Source organism: Ptychodera flava, chromosome 19 (genome assembly GCF_041260155.1).
Source record: "Ptychodera flava strain L36383 chromosome 19, AS_Pfla_20210202, whole genome shotgun sequence".
Lineage (NCBI taxonomy): Eukaryota > Metazoa > Hemichordata > Enteropneusta > Ptychoderidae > Ptychodera > Ptychodera flava.
Window position 1 is genome coordinate 35,730,234 of NC_091946.1, and position 5,977 is coordinate 35,736,210.

The 5,977-nt window shown below is 37.9% G+C and overlaps 1 long non-coding RNA gene across 1 annotated transcript; it reads left to right on the top strand.

Annotated features, from left to right (window-relative positions):
* Positions 1–287: 287 nt before the first annotated feature.
* LOC139118303 (uncharacterized) lies at positions 288–2,649 on the top strand. Its single transcript, XR_011548672.1, has 3 exons — positions 288–428; positions 2,125–2,337; positions 2,573–2,649. It is a non-coding gene; the product is annotated as an uncharacterized lncRNA (long non-coding RNA).
* Positions 2,650–5,977: the final 3,328 nt, after the last annotated feature.

Genomic DNA, 5,977 nt, shown 5'->3' on the forward strand with positions numbered 1-5,977 from the left:
TACCTGTCTACCGTGACCAAATCTGACTTTAATCTATTCAGCCATTTTTGCGTTATCATATAAACAGACAGACAGACAGACAGACAGACAGACAGACAGACAGACAGACAGACAGACAGGCAGACACACACACAGAAGAACCATAGCCCATACCTGACCCTATTTTCGTTAGCAGAGCAGCCAGCGGTAGAAAGGGTCAGGGAACCGGAGTCAGTGGCTGCGTTATAGCGTCACCAGGGTCAGTAATTGAAATAATGGTATCTTACGTACATTATCTTCTGTCATCATTTTATAGTAACTTGAAGAACTGCACACTACTGTGGGAGTTATTTCAAGAAGTATTCATATGCAGAGATCCCCGTGACATCACTCGTGACATGTACGAGCCGTTCATTCAAGAGGCCATGCAACCAGTCGGTGTTAACAAGGTCTGTAAAAATTCCAGTATTTGGTGAAGTTGGATTTTGGTTGTAAATGCCCTGATAGGGGTATCTAGATAAGTAATCGACAATTATGTCAAGGTCAAAATAATATGACTCAAAACACTTGACTGAGGGCAAATTCAAACTACAAAATGAGACAAAATGTGACATTACGGTATCGTGTTGCCGAGAAGTGTAAGGAAACTTTAGAAAATAAGGAATCGGGCGAATGAGTAGACTTGCCAAAGTCAAGTGGCTTGTTAATATCTTGACAGAAGAAATTAAAGGAATATACTTTGGGAAATGTGTCCCATTAAGGATGGTGTGATGGCGCAACGAACATATTTTCTATTCATATACATCTTCTATATCAGTCAATACCGCCTTATATATTCTTATGGCGGGTTTTTAAAGGAAAAATCAGAAAAGATGCACCCCGGCTCAACAAAGCATCACGAGTTTATTGATAAAGAATTCCTCGCCAAATGAAACTTTTAACTAAACTATAGGCGTCCAACCTTTTAGTAAGGTCGCAATATAACTACTGGTGTTCCCCTAGGTTCAATCCTGGGTCCTTTGTTATTTTTGCTCTTTATCAATGATCTCTCTTTATGTGTTGATTCTTCAAGTTTACACATGTGTGCAGATGACCAAACTTTGCTTGCAAGTGGTCAATCAATTGACGTTGTTAATGATAGAATGAATGATACCATTTCACCAATTTCTGATTGGATTGCGGCAAACTCAATGAGTAAAAATGTAAAAAAAATCAAAGTATCTTCTGGTAACTTCTAATGTCAAGTTGAATCGTTTAAAAGAGACAAACAACTCTTTATCTGTACATTTTAATGGAATTGAAATTCCTCATGGATATAGTGGAAAAATCTTGGGGTAGCTGTTGATGAATGTTTATCGTGGAATGAACACATAGATATCCTTTGTAAGACTTTGAGTAGAATTTTTCTCTTGTTAAGATTACGCACATTTATTCCAATGAGCCACCGCATCATTTTATATAATGGTCTTATACAGATTACTCTTGACTGTTGTGTTGTGTAGGGAAACACGACTGAAACTAATCTCAACAAATTTTTCATTTTACAAAAGAGAGCTTTACGTATTCTGTTTGAATTACCTTACGACTATCCTTCTCTTGAGTTATTTTCTTGGTTAAATGTTCTGTCCATTAGACAAAGAATTATTTATTTTATGGGAGTGTTAACATTTAAGTGTATGGTTGGAAAGACACCAAAATATCTGTGTAAGTTTTTGTATTTCAGAATTATGTCCATGCTTATCAAACACGCTTTTCCAAAGTCAGTTTTAACTCTGGTCAACGGAGTGTTCATTACCGTGCTACAAAACTCTGGAATTCTCTGCCGAACGACATAAGACATGCTCCTAATATTATACAGTTTAAGGTTAAGCTAAGAGAGTTTATCAAACTGAATTTTCCTTTGTGAACGACTTTGTTGTTTTACATCTACTTCTGTCATTATAAACATTGTTGTATTTATTTAGCCCCGATGAAAATTAGTCATTGAGTAACTCGGCCGCTCATTAAAAGCATAAAGTGTAAATAAGACAAGCGTGTTTGTTAGACGAGCTACGCCGTTATAAATTCAAGATAATATTCGGACAATACAAAATATGATTGGTTTAGTCCATTCTCACTTGCCTTCTCCTTTCCTGGTTTCTGCAGACATTATTCTGGTCGGGAACTTACTACCTGGCGCATACCGTGGGATCTGAAACCCGTCGCTTCACAACCTTAGAAGACACTTTGATGGGGTACTTGTTAAATAGGCTGGTTTGGTGCAGCCAGGTCAACTATTCTGGCATAAATTGTGATTTATGCAGCGGATATTGTCTTATGGATGCGCAGGTCAAATACTGGGAGGCAGCATCTGCCAATGTAATTACCATAAAGTTAACCTTTGAAATTAGTAAGCCAATTAGATGTTGTTGGTGATAGCTTTTTCAGTAAGGGTAACATTAAACAATGTGGATGTTTTGATTGTGACCGTTACGTTATTGACAAATCGATGCTTTGTTAAGCTCTTTTAGCGCTGAGGGCGCTATTCACTTCCGTAGGTTTTGTGCTGCAGTAGGTTGTAAATATGTTGTTGATTTTCTCTTTTTAACTGTAGTTTGCAAAGCAGGCCAGGGGAGTTGTCACTGTTATGTTAAATGGATCAAGAGAAGGAGGAGCCTTTCGTGATGACAGGTGAGTCACGATTTTTATGCTTCCGAAATATTCTCAATCGTTTTGTTGGTTTGAGTCAGTGTTGCGCATGTTGCAGCTTAAATCTTGGCTTTTTGTAATGCCTCATGAGATACTTCTAGGCCATCCTATAAAAGTGTATAAATTTTACCTGAAGTCTTTTATTCTGTCGTCTTGAAATGTTAGCTCAAAGGAAGCAAAACAATGACCACATCATAACGCGACAAATGTGGTTTTCTTTCAAAGTGACATTTACGTTTACGCCGTGTCCTCTGTCGAATATAAGGTACATCGCCCTTTATCTACGTACTACATACTTTATTGGACACGCCACAAAAGACTGTTATGCCCAGTGTACTCTTTCAGTGACCTTCAAAGTGCTGCAGAGTGGAAAGGAAACTCAAGCCTGTTGAACCTGTTCAGTGATTTTTCAAGCATTGCAGCACGAAAAGGAAAGTTAAACCCTAAAAAAACCAAAACGATTTTGTTAAAAAATATTCAGATTTCATAATCATTTTATACATTTTTCTGAGACTATAAATGTCTTATTAGCCTGTGGCTGCCCGTGATATACTTAGTAGTTCTATGGACTTGTCATGAGCTGTTTTGGATTCTCACACCACAAATTTAGCGGGAAACAACACATAAAAAGTCAGTTCGTAATCAAAATTTGGTTCAGTTCTTAAGGATGTAATTATTTGATTAATCACATTTTTATCAATTCCAGCTTGTTTGCCAAGTACGAGTTACCGAATCTGGACGCTACAAAGGTGACGTCCATTACTATTATGGTCATCAACTCACTCGATGGTTCGAAAGGGTGAGTATTCACTGTGATAGTCTAGATTGCCATGCCTGACATTTTACCACATCAACGATGGTGGCGCTAGCATGCGTTCACAGAGATATTCATACTTACCCGCTTGCCATCGTCTGTCTCTCTTTTCAGGGAAAGTTGTGGCGAAGGATCTGTGTTTACTTTACAGAACCAACTACAGGGACGAGGATTCAAATATCAATGTGTTGACAACCCTGAGTAAGTGTGTTCAAATAATATTTTGAAGTTTGCGTAGTTCTTCACTTATTGAAGAACACCTCTATGCCCATACGTAATATTAGCTACCACTGAATTCTGTGCCTCTTATGAATTAACGTCATCTGTGATCATTGATAGCAAACGTACAGGTCAAGAAAACCGAACAGAGAAACATAGCAGAGTCGCAACGGGTATTGTTTAAGGCGTGAAGCGGTTACGTAACCCATCCATGTTCGCCTCGCCTCAGGTTGCTCTCGCCTCTCTTTTCCGAAGAGTGCCGACCATGCATCCTTCGGTAATTTTCGGATTTTCGCAAATTGTTAAGCGAAAGTATGTTCGGCAAAGTTTGTGTTGTTGTTGTCGTGTGGTGCTGAGCGGAATTGACGTGCTGGCGAAAACGGGAGTGTTTTGAGCTTCAGGAAAGTGAGTTTTACAGTTTTAAAAATTCCTCTCATATTTTTATGAATATATAATGAGTGTGTTTGAACCAAATTTGAAAGTCTTTTATCGATACTGTCTGGTTTTACTCAATGGTTTACGGTCAGTCATACCATCTTTTACACGTGCGTCAAGGAAGGACATGTTTATGAAACTGCTGGCGTGTTATGTTTTGATTGGCGTGAAGCAGTGTTTCTGGCTTGAGAGCTCACAAAGTAACTATGGTTGCTACGCGACTGGCAGTACGATGCCATCTCGTCGTATTTTTCGCATAATCTCGTGTAATTATCAACCACAAACAAAGCCTCCAAAAAGTTTAACATCTTTGAAGCTCATTTTAATATGAAAAGCCAATAGTCTACCGAGACGACCACGGAACAAAAGGCATGCAAGCGTTGCGACTCTGTCTATGTTTCTCTGTGAGTAAACCAAACTACGCAATTCGTTGGGCGAAAATGATGAAGTCAAGTCGAAGATGAAAATTTAGATTTATCGTGATATTTCTGGTACATCTAGTCACATGCGTAATCTTGTGTAGTCTGTTCTTATATCTCCACAGTGCCGTCCGTTTTATCCAGTGTTCTGAAAATCCCAAATCACTTGACTGCGAAGCCTGGCACTTTGCTAATTATGGACAAAAATTCCAATGCCGCCCAATGCCTTAAAAAGCGGAACTGGCAACTACGGCAAACATTAGAGAGATTCACAATGCACCATGCCATGCAGTTTACAATCCTAGACCTGTCAAGTAAACTTTAGTATGGGGCCTTTGAATAATGCACCTTTCAATGTTTTCCACCACAGGTGCGGACTTAACAGGCTAGATGTAAATAATTTAGGACTTGATACACAAAGCCAGTCTTCCTCTGTGTGGCCACTATCATCACATGTAACATATGTTAATAGTCATTGCAGCCAGAACACACAGCACGTTTCCATTTCAGCACAGCCAGCAGTGTTCAACAAAATTTGGTCAATCGTGGCCCGGGACTTCAAACTTTGGTGTTAAACAAAGAACAATAAATAAACGAATAAATAAATAAATAAATAAATAAAATAAATAAATAAATAAATAAATCCTAAATAAATCCTAAATAACTAAATAACTAACTAACTAAATAAATAAATAATAAATAAATAAATAAATAAATAAATAAATAAATAAATAAACATATTTCCATAACATGAAGTATAAAAAACAATGCACAGAGAGCGAAATTTTCCCGACGAAAACATGTGAAGAACTCATGGTAAGTAAATCAAACTGGCACTCATTCATGCTGGGAATTAAAACTGCTTTTACAATTGAATGTTGCAAGTTGAAAACACGTGAGATGGACGTAGAGCAATATTATAGCAATTGAATATTATATTATGTCTATCAGTGTCACTGTCTTAATTGTTACGGTTTATTGTCACCTTTCATCTAACATCGCTTTATAATACGTCTCTGATTGATGATGTCTGCACATTCAGAGCTTCACCAGAAGTTAAATCTTCAGTTTGTTGCCCTTAGCTGAGATCAGTGATAAGGCACTGGCTGGTTCCTGTATGTTACGAATGTTTGTTTTGATCTTGTTTTCTACTAAAAAACAAGAGTTCGCAGATAGCAATATCTGCGCAATTTTAGCAAGTCTAAGCGAGATAGGGAACTGGCCTCGATGATATTAGTACAATAATTTCCAAGAGGCTGTCATCGTATCGCATGGGTGGGACTTTGCCCCGCAAGACGAGACTCAGTCTGTTACCAGCTATACCTTTCAGTCGGTAACACTGTATGAAAACCCAATAATACTTACTGTATTTGCATGGATTATTGCCTGTATTTTAGCTGAAGATTGCATATACAGATGAATA